This window comes from Amblyomma mixtum, chromosome 8 (assembly GCF_055824585.1).
Source record: "Amblyomma mixtum isolate Tamu chromosome 8, ASM5582458v1, whole genome shotgun sequence".
Taxonomy (NCBI): Eukaryota; Metazoa; Arthropoda; class Arachnida; order Ixodida; family Ixodidae; genus Amblyomma; species Amblyomma mixtum.
The window spans coordinates 145,280,636-145,301,388 of NC_143019.1; the positions used below are offsets into that span (position 1 = coordinate 145,280,636).

Genomic DNA, 20,753 nt, shown 5'->3' on the forward strand with positions numbered 1-20,753 from the left:
TGCTTCATTTTCCCTCGCCGTGATAATCCCTACAAAGTCAATCGCCTGGTGTGTCAGTCATCTCTTTACGCGCAATTATTCATACCTAGAACCATAAGTGACTGGAATAGCCTACCACCGGATATTGCTACCGAGGTTCACCCAGACAAATTTCACAAAATGCTGCTTACTTACATCGGAATGTGACGTCCCTCTGGACCACTGTGTCTGTATAGAGTTAATAATCCTTCTTTTTTCTCCCGCGAATACCACTGCCTTCTTTCAGTTTTTTTTTGATATTCTTAATCTGCGCTGTAACTGTATTTTTTTGTGCGTTGTTTTTGAATTATTAATCTCAGCTGTTTGCATTTTTTAGCTTTTGTTGCACTCTATTGCGGTTATTGTTATTGTTTTTATTTCTTTTTCTGTACTTCAAAAATGGTGTCTGGATTTTAATTTTCTCTCTTTTCTGCACCTTATTTTGAACAAATTGTCATTAAAGTGCCTCGTGTGTCACCCCTATGTTATACCCTCCGCGGAGTGCCTTTAGGGTATTTGAATAAATAAATAAATAAATGTTACCGGGAAGGACAACGTGGTCGCCGACGCGCTTTCACTTGTGGTAGCTATCAGCTCTTCGCAGATAACAGCTGACGTCCTCGCCGAGGCTCAGACTACGGACGTCGAACTGCAAGAACCTCTTAAGGGCGGGTGCTCGCTACAGATTGCAACAAGTCGCCATACCTGGATCGACAACGACTATCTACTGCGACATGTCCACAGCATCGCCGTGGTCTCTTTAACCAGCTGCTTAATCTCAGCCATCGCCTCTACACACTTCGTGGCTGACCGCTATGTCTGGCCCTCCATGCAGCTGGATTGTGCCACCTGGGCACACTCCTGCATTCAATGCCAGCGCGCTAAAGTCAGCCGACATGTCACTTCACCGCTCGGTACATTTCTCCCGCGCTCTGGTCGGTTTCAACACGTCCACCTTGATATCATAGGGCCCTTTCTCCCAGCTGGACCATATAGCCACTGCCTCACCGCCATCGATCGTATACTCGATGGCCTGAGGCATGGCCCCTAGAGGGAATCACCGCCGAAGACGTCGCCTCGGCCTTCTTCGCAGGCTGGGCCCCCTCCTTCTTCGCTTCGGGCCCCCTCGCCGCGCCGCCACCGACCAAGGACGACAGTTCGAATCGCACCTGTTCAGGCTTCTCGGGCTGATCATTAGGTTTCAGCGCTCAAGGACCACCCCTGCGACAACGGGATGATCGAGCGTTTGCATCAACAGTTCAAAGCAGCCATCATGTGCCACCCGGACTCAACCTGGCTCAAAGCCACTCCATCCGTCGCCCTTGGTCTTCGCGCCGCCTTCAAGCCGGACATTCAGGCTACACCCGCAGAACTTGTCCACGGGGAACCACTCCGTCTCCCAGGCGAATTTCTTGCTGCACCGCCAACCACCACCGCGACGTCAGATCCCATCGATTTCGTCGCCCGGCTCCGACGCACCATCGCTGCCCTCCGCCCGTCACACGCAGCTCACCACTGTAAGACGGCCCTTTTCGTCTTCAAGGATCTGGCAGCGTGCACGCACACTTTTCTCCGCGACGATACCGTCCGCAGTCTTTTCCAGCCACCTTACCGCGGACTGTATCCAGGTCTCCGTAGCAACGACAAAACCTTCACCCTGCGCGTTAACGGGAAGGACGCCCGCGTCTCTATCGACCGGCTGAAGCCAGACTACACCGACTCCGCCGAATCAGCAAATACCAGTGCACCCACAGGCGTCCATCCACTACCCCCGACATCGCAGCCTGCTTCTGTAACTACACGCTATGGACGCGGGTACGCTGCACAGATTTTTACAAGCCCTGAGAGCTCTCCACTTCGCGGAGGGTTGATGTGACGACACACTCTGCGCATATTTCCGCGCAACCTCCGCCTTGTTATCATCCGGCTCAGCGTAAAACGGCTACAAGCTGGACTGCGTTACCGATAAAACGCAATGCAAACGCAGCGTCACCCCAGGCATGCGTCGCCGACGGTGGCTACAAAAACAGGCTGCCCGGCTGGAAAGGGTGGCCTTTTCCTTCCGCTATCGGGACGAGCGTAGCGTTGGTATGCTTGTCCGCCGCCGGTAATCGAATAAACAGTTGTTGGGATCCGTCCTTCAGCAGAAACGACATCCCACAATGGTAAAAAAGTGCAGAAAAAATATGTGAAGAACTGCAGAAAGAATTTCAGAAAGAAATGTGTAAAACATTGGGGAAAGAATTGCAGAAAAGCCGCTTTCGCACTGCGTTAAGGTTCGGCAGAATTGAGAAGAACCTGCGTCCATTTTTTTAAACATGGCCGCCCGGCCACTCGTTCGGCGTGCAGCGAGAGTGGCACTTTTCTTTCTTACAGTGCTATCTGGCGGATTTTATATAGATAAATGAATGACCACAAAGACAGCCAAAACAATATTACAACGCTTTTGACGCGTTTGTAATTTTTTTTAGGGTGGGTATTTTCCGCCAGTTTTTTTCCGCCTGGTTTGCTCGGAGAGTGCAGGCGAATGGGTGGCACAAACTCGTTTGTTCCGTATTGTCCTTTTCATCGAATGACGTTATTTTCTCCCGTATGGCAGCAAGCAAATCCCCATCAGTACTCTCTCATGCTATGGGAATTAACTTAAATGTGCACTTTTCAAAGCCTGGTTGTCAACGACACCCCACTCAGATCCACGGAAAAATTTTTCGGGCAAAAGTGGTAAAAAATATGCGACCTCAAGGTGAAGGCACCCCCTCGCCGTTAGGTATGAAAAAGTAGCCTCATCACATGGCAATACATCACATGGACGCTACTAGATTGCGCTACTGAAGAGATAACGCCCGTTACTTTAACCTCTTCCAGACAGTGGCGGCATTTTTTTCTTTTTGCGCGTTGTGAGACTTCTGATACCGGGATCCATGGTGGAGAGAGGCTATGGTAGATGATCCTTGGCGATCACAAAATGAACAAGGGAGGGGAAAACCTCAGGTTGCTTGAGCAAACGTTTCGACAAGGGGACTCGTCTTCGTCTGGGCCTGATACCGGGGTCATTTATCTATTTATACTTAGCGGTCTTCCAAACGGTGGCGGCATTTTTCTTTCTTTTTGCGCGTTGTGAGACTTCTGATACCGGTGTCATTTTTCTATTTATACTTAGCAGCACCGAAATAAACCTTCAGTTGATAGTCAGCGCTGTATTCGTATGTTACCTCGTCTCTTGTGCTTGTTTGAGTTTGTGGCTCCCCTTTTCTCATTTGTTATACGATCCGGCGACAGGTACGTTCATTAGATCACTGCGTGCAGTCACACCGAGTGCACTTCGACTAGTGAAGAGCCAGATTTGGTGCGTCACCTCGTGGCAAGGTGAAAAGGGAAATTAGAAGATAGAAGTTGGGCTCAAGTGGAATAAGCGACATTTTTCCTGTGCAGACACGAAATGAACTTTCTTCATGCGGCCAGTCATATTCATACCATGACGAATTAGATTATCAAGAATTTTCCCAAAGTAGTCTTCCATTCTCCAACGCAACGTGAAAGGCCCCAAAGAAGAAGATGACCCGGTGTGAGCATGATGCGTTCAAAATTTCGCTGCTTGCTAGTATTCTTATTCACTGACCGTACTATACTGAATGCACTGCATGGAGTATTCTAGCGGGGTTGTGCCGCCTAAGTGGTAAGCATCTTTATGGCTATCTTTTGCTTCGCTGCTGTACCAACCGCAGCAGCAACAGCCGCGGCTGCAACCGTGTTGCTATGAGCGGTTGGGGTTGTCTGTAAGATGACGTGCATTTCAGGCATTTTCAGTCCGATTGCGCGAAGCGGCTTAAGTATTAAAAAAAAATTGCGGAACTTAAACACACTTCGTGACGCGTGAAAGCGGAGAGAAATTCGTGAAGGGATGCCATTTTTATATATGCAAAGCAGCTGTTAGCACTTCTTCAGAGTCTTCGATAGGAAACCCTTGTAGGACTGTGTGGGGAACCCACCAAAACACTTTGCTGAACTTGACAGAGTGCGTGGCAAATCGCAGTGACCGGAGCATGCTCCTGTAGCAGACAGTTGCTAAAGCACCGGAGGCACCTCACGAGGAGCGTGTGGAGCCATGTCCGCCTATTCGTCGACTGCACGCGAGTGCGAGGTGTTCCTCTACTGTCCCCTTGTGCGGGACGGAGTCCTGGGCGCGGTGCAACCGGTGCTCCGGCTGCTGGGCCGCTCATCCTCGACCTCGCAAACTGCCTGGTACAGGCACTGGGCGGCCGTGTTCGTGTACCCCGATGGCAGGGCGCTGTACTGCGACGCCAACCAGGAAGCCAGCAGCGGGGACCTTGTCGGGACCGTGGCGTGGAGGACCACGGAACAGCTGGCCCTCATGGACGTTCCCAAGGTACACGTTTTTACCCCACTGGACTCGGCAGGATTAGGTGTCCAAAGAGTCCGGCGCTGCACCCTCAGAAGTAAAGCCTTTGTTGAAGGTGTGTTCTATGGTCTCAGTGTGGCCATCAGTGCACCTCTGGGCATATTTCTTCCCTTATTCTTTTCACTTGCATACTGCAAGCTACAAAAGCAAGCAAGGGAATCCCCTCATGCGGTCAGCGCCACTGATCCGGTCGAAGTTGCCCTCCTCGCTTACGGTGAAAGGAGAAAACCCTCTCGGCACTTTTGTTGGCGCAGCTGACAAGGCGCTGTGTCCTCTCCAGCCGCCTAAACATGGTTCGGTTCTTCGCGCTCTCATAAAGCATGCATTCTCTTATTGGGTTCAGCGTGAAAACTAAGCAATTCGGGAGCAGCAGTTACACGCGTACTTATCGATAATCGGGTTCAGAAGCACTGAGGCTGCCGGCCGCGCTCTGTGTGACTCGGAACATTCTGGGCAACGGCCGTGAGAGGAAGGCCACATATGAACAGAGAAGGTGGCGTTAAATAAACGGTAGAAAATGCGAGCTGCGCCGTCTTGTCCTTGCATTTTTGTGCATGTTGCTTCGAAGCACAGCTCATCGTTCAAACGCCTTCGAAGCCTCGCGGACAGACCCGAACACAGCTGCATCGACCACCACTCATTGTGAACAATCCACTGCAGAAGCGTGCGGCAGGCATTTGAACCCGATCGCGCCTGACGGACGACCATATATTAATAGGGGGCATGCTGTGACGCTTGTGCAGTCTCTTTTTCAGCCATTTCGCGTGTTTTTAGCGTTGTTACTTCTTCTGACACGGGCGTGTGACTGCAAAAATAAATAATGCCAGCCAACGAAAAAGCAGACCTAAAAATTCTTCGCAGGCCACTCTTTGCGGGCTTCTACGGTAAGCTTCAGCGGATGTGAGAACTCCGACTGTCGAGTTCCCCAGCCGAATGGAGGCGTTAAGGCTGCCCTGCCGCGTCCAGCAAAATCGCCAGCGGTCACAATTCCCTAGAGAGTTTGCTATGTTTTCTCCGTGGCCTTGTGAGCAGGCCGCTCGTCACGATGCTCGTTCCGAGGGGACAACAAGTCGGGAGAGGTCCGAGCAGGGCTCGTGCGAAACTACCAAATGAACAGAAGAAAACTTGAAAAATCCTAACTTTTTTCGCACTGCAGGATCCCCTTCGCGGTGCAAAGCCCAGCCACGACGCGTTGGTTTCCTTTGAGCTTTCGCGGGGGCTCTGTGGGCTGGCCCGGCGGCTTTGAGCAGAATCGGCGGAAATGTCTTGAGTCTAGGGCCAGGAAGCCCCCCAAACAGGGAGCGGTAAATACCAGGAAGCCCTGTGCAGCAAGCCCTAGGTTTCTAGGTATAGTCGTTTTTAGGGACGCACCATCTCCTGCCATGAAAACGTCTCATCTTTAGCACCTCAAACGATGTGGGAGAGAAGAAACTCAAAGAAACTACAACATTACACCATTACAAAAGTTGCTTGAATTACAATGCAAGAAATCACAATATAAAAACTCTAGGGAAGAGGGAACACGTAAGCTCCGCACTGAGGCTACAACGAAGTAGCGTTGCTTTTCTCGGCGGGGATGATCAGAAAAGAGAGAGAGCTTTGGAAATAAAAATCATGCGTGTAGCGTTAAAAGTCCGGAAACGGCACAGTAATTGAGGGAACAAACGCGGATTAATGACGTCCTAGTCTAAATCACTGAGGAAAAAAATTCAGGGGGTACTTTGCCTCTGCAAGGCCAAAGCGTTACATGATGGCGCAGCTGCAGCCAGACGGCAGGCCCGTGCAGTTTCCCTTTTCATCCTTCTTTGTAGGTTAGTCAGTTAGTCCTGGCGCACTGCTTGGCACTGATTTCTTAATTTTTGTGTTTTGTTATTTTTAATTGTTTATTTAGTTATATCTTCTGTTGTTAAAGTTTTTCTTTTATTTTTTATTTTTTGTTCGTTTCGGCGCACGCGGTTACTGCGACGCGCGTCTTTTCGTTCTCTCTTCGTATCATATCTTTCAATTCTCTTCTGTCTGCACATGGCAGCCGTGGGGGCTCAATTGCAGCCAGTCGGCAGCCCCATGCAGTTTGCCTTTTCATCCTTCTTTGTCAGTCAGTCAGTCCTGGCGCACTGTTTGGCATTAATTTCTTAATTTCTCAATTTTTGTTTTGTTTTTATTTTTAATTGTTTAGTTATTTAGTTTTTGTTTCATTTTTTACTTTTTCTTTTATTTTTGTAATTCTTTATTTTTTTATTTTTGTGGGCTGTTTGCTTCGGCGGTCGCGGTTACTGGGACGCGCGTCTTTTCTTTCTCTCTTCGTATCATATCTTTCAATTCTCTTCTGTCTGCATGTGGCAGCCGTGGTGGCTCTGCGGCATTCAGTCAGTCCTGGCGCACTGTTTGACACTGATTTCTTAATGTTTTGTTTTGTTCTTTTTGTAAATGTTTTTTGTTTAGATTTTTGTATTTTATTTTCAACTCTGTTTTATTTTTATTTTGTGTTTTTGTTTATTTTGAGGTTGCTTTATTTATTTATTTTTACTTCTTTATATTTATTTTTATTATTTTTATTATCGTGGGTAACCTCACTACTCCAAATCCACGCTCTCTGGCGTCATAACCATTTCGACCAACCCAAAGGCGTGACACCTCTGCTGACAAGCTACCGCTGACAGCCTTCTGTCGACAACGATGAGGCATTAATGTATTTCGCCTTAAAAATCGGCTTCAGCAAGGCATGTAATGCGAAGGCAACATAACCACTGGTCCCTAAGGGTAACGAAGTGGATTCCAAGGGAAGGCACGCGTAGCAGGGGGCGGCAGTAAGTAAGGTGGGCGGATGAGATCAAGAAATTTGCGGGAATACGGTGACCCCAACTGGCGAAGGAAAGGAATAATTGGAGAGACATGGGAGAGGCCTTTGATCTGCAGTGGGCGAAGACAGGCTGATGATGATGATGACAGCAAGGACACACCGTGTAGCTTCGCTGCCACAACCTCTCGGTTGCAGTGCCTATAGCAGAGTGTGCCCAGAGTTTGGGCCACCTATTTGGCCTTAACAACCTCGTGAACAGTCATCCCTTCCTGCGAAAGTATTGGGGTATGGTTAAGGGTGGTTGTAAATTCGGCACAGAAGGCACTGCCATACTTTCGTGCAAAAGCGTGGGGTGGTCACCACAGTACCAGCACAGTAGAGGTTAGTGGAGGCAGTTAAACTCACGCATACAAAATTTAGGAAACAATTATATTATGCGTTGAATGTTTTACTCTTCGCTCCGCCTGCTCCTTGTGCTCCGTAATTGCTGCTCGCCGTATACGCCGAGCCGCGAATGCCCCGCCTTCAGCGACCGTGGTGGCGGTCCCCGCTTGCGAGAATTTGCCACTACACACATGGCGCTTATTTTGGCTCCGTTCTAACCAGATCCGCGCTCGCTCCCGATTGCGGCGGCCGAATTTCGATTCAGGAGAAATTCTAGAGGGCAGTGTACTGTGTTTTGTAAGCGCACGTTACAGAACCTCAGTTTGTCGAAAATTCCTGAGCGATTCACTACAGACACGTACAAGCGCTAAAAAACACGGACAGAGAAGAGACTTGGACAACACGAGCGCTTACTTTCAACTGAAGGTTTATTGATACACAAGGACAATTTTATACACCTTGCTGCATGACGTCAAACTGATAGCCCTGCCGACATCACGTGGCTGCTCCCAAAAACATTATTTCCTTTTTAGTCAGTGTGACAGATGGTGCGCTGACGCAGGATGGACCGGCTTTTCTAATCAAATCTGCCTCTATTATCTCTCTCACATCCTGACAACTATGTTTGGCCACAATCTTGCATGCGCTGAAGACAGGTTTACATGGTTTCTTATTCTTCACAGCACAATCACGACAATGTTCAGAAAGATCACCGTCTCTATAATTGCCTACCTTCCTCCTGTGTTCCAGTAATCTTTCGTTCAGACATCGGCCAGTTTGACCGATGTACCTAGAGCCACACGATAGAGGAATGTCATAGACCACAAGTCTCTTCTCTGTCCGTGTTTTTTAGCGCTTGTACGTGTCTGCTATGAACCAACTAGCCCAAAGGTCTGTGCTCCATTCACTACGGCGTCTCTCATAGCCTGAGTGGCTTTGGTACGTTAAACCCCCAGAAACCCATGAAACCAAACGAACAAAGAGATCCGGCGGATGAGAAGGAACTTTTCGTGAACATCAAGCATTGCAGCATTAAAACATTCGCTCAGTTTATGCTACTGGAAAAACGCAGACTCCTTAGATGTTTACACGGACGTCATTTTGTAAGGCTGTCGTTCGCGGCCGCGCATATGAATGGTTCTCGCTCTTCGAGGACAGCTGTAACTTACAACAACCTCTCTTCATTCGTGCTAACGTACTTTGTCATGCGCTGCTCTTTCGCGCCATTAATCAATGGAACAAACTTACCGCCAGCAAACCTTCCTCTGCATCACAATAGGATACCTTGGCCGCATTTCTTTCTTTTAATACTCGTCTTTTCCCTAAGAGTGTTTAGGGTATAGTTTCTGCAGTCGGCGGGAATGCGTGCTCTCTCACCAGCCCGTGGGGGCGCAGGTTCCGCTCGGCAGGCACCGCGTCTCTCCGGCGTCCGTGTCGGCTGCGCTGCGGGAGATGTGCGACTGCGGCCGCTACCACCTGACCGACAACAACTGCCAGGAGTGGGTGCTGGAGCTGCTGCGCCGGCTGGGCATCGAGGCGCCGCCGCAAGAGGTGCCGGCCGCCGCCAGGGCAGTCGTCCGGGAGACCGCGGGACCATTGGCCGCCCTGCTGGCCGCTCTAGCGGGCGGCGGTCTGCTAGTCGCCGCATTGGCGGGCAGCGTCTCGCACCACTGGGCACGCACGGGAAGCGCCAGTGACGGGCCTGAGCTGAACACCAGTGTTGCTGCGTACACGCCTGCCAAGAAAACTCGCACGAAGGCAGCGCAGTGAAGAGGATGCGCAAAACGGTGTTACATCTTGAGCGGCCAGCCTTACAACTTTGCGTGTTGTTAAGCGCTCGTGAGAAAACACAGGGAACGGACATAAAATACATCGAAGCCAATTAGGCCTACATTCAACTTCTACTACGATGCTTTGGGAATATTCTAATAAAACATCATCGTTACTCCTAACCTGTACGCACTTTTCAGAGTAGGTGTTCGCTAAAATGGACATAATATTCTGTTTGGCGGCAGCGGTGATCACGGTGGTGGTGGTGAAAACTTTTAATTTCTGAAATAGAGTTTGGGAGCCACAGAGTGGCCACGCTACATGGTCGGCGTCCCTAGTCCGGGACACCGCATGACAATGCCCCGTCTCTAGCCCGTTTCACCAGAGCCCTTTGGGACTCAAGCGAGGAGCAGTTGAGAAGGGCAGTCTTCCATGCCTCTCTGGAAGGGGTAGGGGAAGGGGGGAGGTGGGGATTTTGAGTACATGCCCACACCATGTGGAAGATATCACAGGTCTCCCCACAGTGTGGGCATCGCCCATCCGTGTTAGGATCGTAATGCTTTAAGATTGCAGGACAGAGTAGAGTACCTGTCTTCAGGCGCCTTAAAGTTCGCTCCTCCGTCTTACTCAGCCCCTTTGCAGGGGCCGGGAAAAGGCGGTGGATGTCGCTATAATGCGTTATAATTTCCTTGAATCTCAGCAGCGGCTGGTTAGTCTCCGAGCCAGAAGAGCTGGGATGAGGAGCCCGGTGAGTAAGCGCTCGGGCAGCCGCGTCAGCGGCCTCATTACCTCGTAAGCCCTGGTGGCCAGGAGCCCAAATGATTCTTTTGGGTGTTGGATCAGTGGCAGTCCGTCTTAGAATGCAAGCAGCTAAGGGGGAGATCTCCCCTGCCAAGTAATGATCACATGCTTTTCGGGAGTCCGTAATGATGATTCTCGAATTGGCGTGGGCGGCAGCAAGCGCTATCGCTACTTCCTCGGCTCGCATTGAATTCGGGGCTCGAAAAGAGAGTCCATCAACATGCATTTCCTGGTGAACGACAGCGGCCGTGTAAAATCCCGTGGGCGATGGGCCTGCTACGTCTACATAATATACACCGGGTCGGGAGCCGTGTTGTCTCTCAAGAGCCTGAGCCCGCGCTTGTCGCCTGTTTACGTGCATGTCGGTGTCCATGTTACGGGGGAGCGGGGAGACCCAGAGCATATGGCGCCACAGTACTGGGATACGCTCCGCCTCCTCTGGAGTGCAGTCGTGTTGGATGTGTAAGCGGTTTAGCAGGCGGCGCCCAGGGGCCGTCTGCATGAGCCGCGTGTATTGGTTCACGAGGTGGGCCTCCCGCAGCTCCTGGTAGGAGTTTAGCACCCCCAATGCCTTGAGTTTGGCATTAGAGGTAGCCACCGGGAGATCCAGGGCTCGCTTAGTTGCCTTGCGGATGACGGCGTCTATTCGCGCCTCGTCTTGCTTAGTAGTGCGGAGATATGGCACGGCGTAGAGGATCCGGCTAGTCACGAAGGCATAGACGAGCCGAAGCGCGTCCCTGCCCCGCAGACCGCCCCGCTTGTTGGAAACGCGGCGGATCATGCGCCCTACCTGTTCGCCTACTCTCTTGAGTTTCAGAATGGTGGAGTCCGGTCTGAGTCTGTGGTGAATGAAAAGGCCCAGAATACGGAGCTCCTCCACCTCTCTAATAGGACCTCCTGACAGAGAGATGTGAATTGCTGTCCTATCCTTTGGGTTCGCTCTGACATGCAAAAGCTCTGATTTCGCTGGAGCACATTGGAGCCCACAGTCAATGGCATACGCATCGACTATGGAAGCGGCCTGCTGAAGGCGGGCCTCCATGTCCCCAAGGCTCCCCTCAGTGGTCCAAATTGTAATGTCATCTGCATACAACGCGTGTTGAATGCCTTCCACCCGGGCCAGTTGGCTTGGGAGGTGCATCATAGCTATGTTGAACAGGAGCGGTGATAACACCGCTCCCTGAGGGGTACCCCGTGTTCCCATCATGTAAGGGCCGTATTCCTCGCCCTCAATCCGAAGAAAGGCCTGGCGATTAGTCAAGAAATCTCTTACATACGCGTAGGCCCTAGCCCCACAACCGGTAGAACTCAAGTTGGCCAGGATGCTTCCGTGTTTAACATTGTCGAAAGCTCCTTTCAGATCAAGGGCGAGGATGGCTTTGTCATTGTGTTGCATAGTTGTGGGTCGTATTACATCCCTGTGCAGCTGGAGAAGGACATCCTGTGCAGACATGTGGGGGCGAAACCCGAACATGGTAACTGCAAAGAAGCCCTTACTCTCCAGGTATGGAGAGAGGCGATCCCGAACCATCGTCTCCATAAGCTTGCCCGCACATGAGGTCAGTGATATGGGCCTCAGGTTGTCCGTATTCACGGCCTTACCTGTTTTAGGGATAAACGTCACAAGTGACGTTTTCCACTCGGGAGGGAGTGGACGCCCGTCCCAGATCTGGTTGATGTATTCTAATAAATGGAGGTAGGCTGAGTCCGGTAGGTTCGCCAACAGGTTCACTGTTATGTGATCCCGTCCCGGAGCCGTACCCCGGCGCATTTTTGCTAAGGCCGCCTTAAGGTCGTGCAACTCAAAAGGGGCATCAAGTGTTTCATTAGGCCTGCCAGAGTACATGTACTCAGGCCCAGGCGGGTCCTCCGTACGACAAAGATATCTGTCGCACAGAGTGTCCGCAAGTTGCGCCGTCGTACCTTGATACCCTTGCAGAGCCCGCCGGAGCTGCTTTTGCGTCTCCCCTCTCGTTTGAGAGGGGTCGATTAGACTGCGAAAGAGACGCCACGTCCCCTTCGAGCTCATCTGATGAGCTGCGGCGTCGCAGCGTGCTATACAATTTGAATCTGAGAGTTCGGCAGCATACGCTGCAGCTTGCTCTGTGAGTTTGACTATGCGGTCGCGTAATTTGCGATTAGTTTTCTGCTTTTTTCCACCGTTTAGTTAAGCTCCGGCGCGCCTCCCACAAATGCAGGAGGTGGGTGTCCACTGCGGGGATCTCTTCGGTGGTTTGTAGTGTTGTGACGTGTTGTTTCTGAATGTTGTATATGTGGTTAGCCCACTCCGCGTAGCCGCCGGAAAATAGTACGGGAGGGATAGTGTGATTTTGGAATTTGTGCCAATCGGTCAGCTTGGCCTGACCCCATTTTTTGCGCGCTGCCTTCGCCATGAGTGTAATCCGGAGAAGGAGGTGATCGCTGCCTAGAGAATCTCCCAAGTTCTCCCAAGCAGCCGCTCTAGCATTTTTGACGAGAGAAAGGTCTGGACACGTGTCGCGGGTTACCGAATTCCCCACTCGGGTGGGATACGCCGGGTCCGTGAGCAACGTGAGGCTGGGGGTGGAGATGAGCTCCGCCAGCTTACGTCCTCTTGCCTGTTCGAAGTGGTAGCCCCAATGAAGGCTGGGAGCATTGAAGTCTCCAACGATCACTAGAGGTTCTTTGGCTGCCATTTTTATCGCGCGAAGGAAGATTTCATTAAAAGTTACGCGCGGCTTATGCGGAGGGCAGTATATGTTGAGGATATGTATTGACGGGTCGCGGCGTCTGAGAGGCAGTACCCGGACCATTGTATATTCTTGCTCGGTACTCAAGTCTAAGTCGACCTGAACCCCGGTGTAAGCCTTATTCACCAGGATGCACGTAGAGGGGCCCCCCTGAAAGGTGCTGTAGCCTGATAATTTAGCGTCTATGCCGGGCTCCTGCAGGGCAACGAGTGCCGGCATGTCACCTAGGGACTGTAGGTAGAGCTGGAGGTGTGACCGTTTTTTCCAAGCCCTGAAACCCCTGCAGTTCCATTGAATGATTTGGAATTTTTCAAGGTTTTTATCTTTCCTATTAGATGTACTAGCCATGTTGTTCTATTTATTTACGGGGGAGCGGTCTAGCTCTGGCCGGGAGCCAGCGCAACCCCAGCGAGAGGCCGCACCGACCCAACAGCTGCAGAGCCTGAACCGTGTTCCTTCGCTGCCTGGCGGGAGGCTGTCTTACGTTTGAGGTGAGGGGAATCGGAGCTAGTGGCGTTCTGAATTTGGGTGCTGACCCAGGGCTGCACGGCTTTAAGGACCGAGTCAGTGACCTGGGCCATAAGATCGGGAAGTGCTTGCGTTAAAGCTGCCTTGAACATGTCCTGGAAGGACTCGCGGACTGCTGACATGATTTGATTCGGGAGGGCCGCCACTTGCTCCTCCAGTTGCTCGGTTTGGCGCTGGTGATCACGGCGACACCAGTCCCATACACATTTCCTCTGCTATCACAGGGTTCCGCCGACGAAGGCTACATCACCATCTGCGGGGAGGCGGTGTGCGTGCCCGTGACAAGCAAATTTCGGCCCACAAAAGCTGCAACATCTTCTACGACGAACAAGAGCTGGTGTACGCGCCCGTCGCCACGCCCCCATCTTGTTCACCATGGATAGAAACCGCTGACCCGTTATGCGGTGTTACCTTCGACAAACAAGGTATAAAAATGGCTGAGGCTCAGCTAAGGTTAAGCCTTGTCTGATGCGAAGCATATTGATGGCTAGGCTTGGTAATACATGGCTTTCCTTGGTGTAATACTTGGTCATTTTAATACAACCACTAGAAGCCTTCGTCGTGGGGGAAGACAACGGCATGGCTACAGCGGAACGCCGACTAACCCCGAGACGCGCGTTGGGTGAGCGCCTGGATTGCCACGGAAGCCGCGTACGCCTGCCCGGTGGAGCTAGCGTTTCATCTACACCGAGTGTGAACGCGCGTTCGAAATGCGCGGGAATGCCGCTCGAGGACATTCCGGCGTCTGTGCGATGGCATCGTTCTCCCTCTCCCAGCGCGTGACGGCGATCTGTCGTGACGTCATCGTGTCACGTGGTTGGTCCCGTACAGCTCCGAGCGACGGCGCGAGGTGGGGGACCTGTTTCTCATCTGTCATGACGTCATCGTGTCACGTGGTTGGACGCGTACAGCCGCGGTGACGGTGTGGGGCATAGCTCTAGCAATATGCTTCGCATAAAAGCGGCGCTGTGGCATCTCGGGACACATTGGCGGCAGCGGTGGTCGCGACGACGTCAGTCCCATACATTTTTCCTGCGCAATCCAGGGCTGGTGCTCACGGTTTTAGTTTTACTTGCATGCCTATTGATACACAACCGCCTGACCGCTGCTGCTGCCAATTGTGCTCCAATGCCTGATGATGAGTTATGGAGTGTCTGTCAATGGTAGAAGATCAAAATGGCGTGTCTTGCAGCATATGCTACAATGAGTTCCACGTAGGAAAATGTGCAGGCATGTCTGAAGCCAAACTGAATTATAAAAAAGACTATCGGAAAACATGGAGGTTTCCTAAACGCAGACGACACAAGTCCAATACGTATCCATCTGAGGAAGTGGCAGAAGAGCAAAACCTGCAGACCATGTGGCGTGTGCTGCAAGCCATTTTCAAAATCCTGAACATACAGCACTCGCACACGCTCGCACACGGACGAAAGAGAGACGACACACACAGGGCGCTCAACTAACAACTTTAATTTCGAAGCAGGGCGATCCGCACGTTTTACACCACCCCAACGTGCGGACCGCCCTGCTTCAAAATTACAGTTCTTAGTTCAGCGCCCTGTGTGTGTCGTCTCTCCTTCGTCCCTCGTCTGCCAGCGCTGCATGTTCAGGATGTCAAATCAACTTGCCCAGCCGTTAAGCTAGACGCCTACGGCGCCAGTAGCTAATTTCCCCCTACCGTGTCCGTCTGAAGTCGGGAGGGGTTGACAAGGATGAAAGCGCGTCGAGCGCTTGGGACCCTGTCGTGGCCCGCGCGAAACGGGGACCAAGGGGCTGACAACCGTTAGCCATTAAAAAGAGATTAGCTCTTAAGGGGTGGGTGTCAGCAAGGTCGGCGCTTCATGAAACCACCCGACTATCGCGCTAAGCGGTGGAGTTCGGCTTCCAAGCATGATGTCCCGCGCATCATCGAAGGGAGAATCGCTGCCGATCAACTCATTGGGCGTTAACAGGGAGTGTGCCGAAGAGAACATCGCGACCGCCTGCAAGCAACATATACTACGGGAGCTGCTGGATTTTCACACTCCGGGAGCAGTGCACAGAGTCACAAGGAGCCTATGCTGCGCCTGAAGTCTTCGCAGGAACTAATTCGTATTTCGGCGCTGGAATATCCCCGCTATCACAGGCTGCTTCCACGCATGATGTGCCGCACATCTTCCATGGGACCGTCGCTGCCGACCAACTAATCGGGCCTTAACAGAGAGTGCGCCGAAAAGAACATCGCGACCGCCTTCTAGATACATATACGACGGGAGCTGCACGATTTTCACAGTCCGGCAGCAGTGAACAGAGCGACAAGGAGGCTAAGTTGTGCCTATAATCTTCGCAGGAACCAATTCGTATTTCGGCGCTGGAATATCACCGCTTTCACAGGCTGCCCCCACGCATGATGTGCCGCACATCATCGATGGGAGCATCGCTGCATGACAACTAATTCGGCCTTAACAGAGAGTGCGCCTAAAATAACATCGCGACCGCCTTCTAGATACATATACTACGGGAGGTGCTGGATTTTCACACTCGGGGAGCAGTGCACAGAGCGACAAGGAGCCTGAGCTGTGCCTGAAATCTTCGCAGGAACCAATTCGTATTTCGGCGCCCGAATATCGCCGCTATCACAGGCTGCTTCCACGCACGATGTGCTGTGCATGATCGAAGGGAGCATCGCTGCCGATCTGATCATGGGGCTTTAACAGAGAGTGCGCCGAAAAGAACATCGCGACCGCCTGCTAGCTACATATACGACGGGAGCTGCTGAATTTTCACACTCCGGGAGCAGTGTACAGAGCAACAAGGAGCCTGAGCTGTGCCTGAAATCTAAGCTGTGCCTGAATTGGTTCACAGGAACCAATTCGTATTTCGGCGCCTGAATGTCCCCGCTATCACAGGCTGCTTCCACGCATGATGTGCTGCGCATGATCGAAGGGAGCATCGCGACCACCTGCTAGCTACATATACGACGGGAGCTGCTGGATTTTCACACTCCGGGAGCAGTGTACAGAGCAACAAGGAGCCTGAGCTGTGCCTGAAATGTAAGCTTTGCCTGAATTGGTTCACAGGAACCAATTAGTATTTCGGCGCCTGAATGTCCCCGCTATCACAGGCTGCTTCCACGCATGATGTGCTGCACATGATCGAAGGGAGCATCGCTGCCGATCTACTCATGGGGCTTTAGCAGAGAGTGCGCCGAATAGAACATCGCGACCGCCTGTTAGCTACATGTACGACGGGAGCTGCTGGATTTTCATACTCCGGGAGCAGTGTACAGAGAAACAAGGAACCTGAGCTGTGCATGAATTCTAAGCTGTGCCTGAATTGGTTCACAGGAACCAATTCGTATTTCGGCGCCTGAATGTCCCCGCTATCACAGGCTGCTTCCACGCATGATGTGCTGCGCATGATCGAAGGGAGCATCACTCCCAATCTGCTCATGGGGCTTTAACAGAGAGTGCGCCGAAAAGAACATCGCGACCGCCTGCTAGCTACATATACGACGGGAGCTGCTGGATCTTCACACTTCGGGAGCAGTGTACAGAGCAACAAGGACCCTGAGCTGTGCCTGAAATCTAAGCTGTGCCTTAATTGGGTCACAGGAACCAATTCGTATTTCGGCGCCTGAATGTCCCCGCTATCAAAGGCTGCTTCCACGCATGATGTGCTGCACATGATCGAAGGGAGCATCGCTGGCGATCAACTCATGGGGCTTTAACAGAGAGTGCGCCGAAAAGAACATCGCGAGCGCCTGCTAGCTACATATACGACGGGAGCTCCTGGATTTTCACACTCCAGGAGCAGTGTACAGAGCAACAAGGAGCCTGAGCTGGCCTGAAATCTAAGCTTTGCCTGAATTGGTTCACAGGTACCAATTCCTATTTCGGCGCGTGAATGTCCCCGCTATCACAAGCTGCTTCCACGCATGATGTGCTGCACATGATCGAAGGGAGCATCGCTGCCGACCTACTCATGGGGCTTTAACAGAGAGTGCGCCGAATAGAACATCGCGACCGCCTGCTAGCTACATATACGACGGGAGCTTGCGGATTTTCATACTCCGGGAGCGGTGTACAGAGCAACAAGGAGCCTGAGCTGTGCCTGAAATCTAAGCTGTGCCTGAATTGGTTCACACGCCGTATTGGCAATGGAGCGCTTATCTTTCACACTATTCCAGGCTGCCCTACTCCTTGGCACATCGCTACCTGGTTTGGCATCGGACGTGGGCTTCACCTGCCCCGTTGAGAACGCGATGCAACCCGCGGATTGGACGCAACAGCCTTGCCTACAGATCCATCTGGAAGGAAACCTGTTCTTCGGCTGGCAACCGCGGTAGTTCATCACCAGCGATACCACTATCAGCGCCGGCCACACGGAATATAAGCTGCTGCCCGTGAACGCCCCTCTGGGGCACGACGCCGTATTGGCAATGGAGCTCTTAGCTTTCACACTGTTCCAGGTGAGTTATCTTGATCATTGCACTTGCCTAAGAAGCAAGAATCGCTGCTTGTTTCTGATGTCGTGCCCCAGAGAGTGGTTATTTGCCCTAGAAGCATGCGAGGAAGCTGTGCAACATTGCTTAAGTAGTTTACTCTTAATTCTTTCCGGGGATGTGGAAACAAACCCCGGACCTGATTCTAATGACATCCTGGCTACTGTGCTGGAGACTGTACAAAGGATCGAATCCGGCCAAGATGGAATTCGAAGTGATTTGAGAGAGTTGAAGCAGTGGCAAGCGTCAGTAGACATTGAACTTAAGCAGTTGTCTTCTAGACTTCGCAGTGTTGAAGTGGACGTTTCAGATCTAAAAAACAATCCCGCTACGTCTTCGGCTGATTCTCCTGGTGCAGTTTCCAGCGTCATCTCTGACCAGCTCTGAATTATTGAATCTCGTTGTAATGGCGCGGAAAACAGGCTGAGACGCTGCAACTTGCTTTTTTTCGGCCTTTCCGATGACATATCTGAGACATGGCCAAGTGCTGACACGAAAGTGATTGACCTGTGCAAGAATCAATTGGACATTACAGTAGATTCATCGCAAATAGAACGGGCACACCGCATTGGTAAATACGACCCGGAAAAGTGCAGGCCAGTGATGGTAAAATGCATTGTTTAAGGACAAACAACAGATCATTGGGAACGGCATCAAGCTGAAAGGAACTAACTACGCTGTGCGCGAAGATTTTTCCTTTCAGACACGACTGGCTAGAAAGAAGTTGATCGAATTTGCCAAACCACAAAAAGTTCCGTACAAGCTAAATGTCGATAAGCTGAGAATAAACGATAGTGTTTACGTGTACGACGCCACTACTGACACCGTAAAACTATCTTCCGCATAGGTAAGGTGTTGCTCGGCTACACGTGTCATCAGGAAAGAACGAACATCTTACCGCAATAACACCGCGCAATCGCAGCTCTCCTTACTTTTCACTAACATACGCAGCATTCTTCCTAAGCGCATCGAACGTTGTTCATACCTTGACAATTGTGAATGCGACATTTTAACACTAACCAAAACGTGGCTCCATAAAGATATTAGGAACGATGAAGTCTTGCCTGATATGGACAGTCACTATCTACAGAAACGATAGGAGCGGCAGAAGGGGAGGAGGGGTGTTGATTGCTGCTAAAAAGCATATAACTTCTTTTCCCGTTGATATTCCTAGTAAATTAGAAATTTTGTGGGTTTGCATCACATCGCCATCTTCCAAGCATCTTCTTGGAGTTTGTTACAGACCACCAGATAGTCCGCAATCATTCGTCTCCGATCTACATGATAACCTAACTGAAGCAAAAGCTAAATTTCCAAAAGCAAGTATTTGTCTACTAGGTGACTTCAACTTTCCCGAAATTGACTGGCCGAGCTTAAGTTCGAGAACACGTGATAGCACTAGTTTTGTTCAACTAACTCTCGATTTCTCTTTGGTCCAATTAGTCGAAAAACCTACCCGAGGAAACAATAAGCTTGACCTCGTCTTCTCGTCAGTCCCAGACAATATAAGCCCTATCTCTTATTCTGATAGCTTCAGTGATCACGAACTGCTTAATTTCACGATTTCCATGCCTTCATGCGCACATGCACAAACACATAAACGTATTTTTGATTATAACCGCGCTGACTACAATGCCATTAATATCGGGTTACAATCCTTTTGTGACACATATCTTCCGACTTTTTCTCAGCGTTCGGCCAACGATAACTGGGTTTTGTTCAAAAATAGTTTACTGGAATTAGTACACCGTCATATGCCACTGCTCACCCTCCGCACGAACGCGTCTAAACCATGGTTCAACAGGATGTTACATGCATTAAAAAACAAGAAAAAGCGACCTATCAAAGCTGCCAAACGCCTTGGCACACCGGCTTCATGGAAGAAACACAAAACCGCCGAAAAACATATTGTAGTGCCATCCGCAAAGCAAAGCTTAAATATTATTCCCATGACCTTCAATCCCTTATGACACACAACCCTAAAAAATTTCGGAAAACGATATCACCTATTGACACTCCGGTTCTTGTTTCGTTGTTGGATAACACTGGTGCTCCAGTTATAGAAGAAGAATGCCCACTTATATTTAATAATTATTTTTCTTCAGTGTTCACACAGGAAGACCATTCCACTACTCCACCATTAGTAGATGCCGATTACCAGTACATGAGTCCCATAGAAATAAGTGTCTCCGGTATTGCAGCATTAATAAACAATCTCAAAATTTCGACTTCTGCTGGTATTGATGATATTAATACAAAAATTCTCAAAAGCACAGTGATCCATTCAAGCAATATTCTCTTCCATATCTTTCGTCAGTCGCTATCAACTGGTGAAATTCCAAGGGATTGGAAAATTGGTAAAATTATCCCCAACTTCAAATCAGGTGATAAAACGAACGCGCAAAATTATCGCCCCATATCTTTGACATCTGTCCCATGTAAGATCCTCGAACACATCATCGTATCAGCAGTGGCGCAGCATCTAGTAGTAATAATTTCTTTTTTTCTAACCAGCACGGGTTCAGGAAAGGCTTCTCTTGTGAGACTCAACTACTGGAATTTACTAACGAGCTCCTACACAACATGGACGAGAACTTCCAAACAATGTAGAAGAACTTCTTGCTGGGCGAGTTGGTGCATAGCTTTCTTGGGATGGCGTTGCGCACACGAACAAACGTACACAGGAAGAGGCAGAAGACAGAAAGAGCGCAAACTATCAACTAGATTTATTGCTTTCGCAACAGAATATATATGCAGCATACACACGTGCAAAACAGAGTAGGGAGAGGGAGAGAAAGGACAGGGGGGAAGGGGATATCA

At 50.6% G+C, this 20,753-nt stretch overlaps 1 pseudogene; it reads left to right on the forward strand.

The window, feature by feature from the left end:
* Positions 1 to 4,123: 4,123 nt before the first annotated feature.
* Positions 4,124 to 17,777, forward strand: LOC149334701 (uncharacterized; annotated as a pseudogene).
* Positions 17,778 to 20,753: the final 2,976 nt, after the last annotated feature.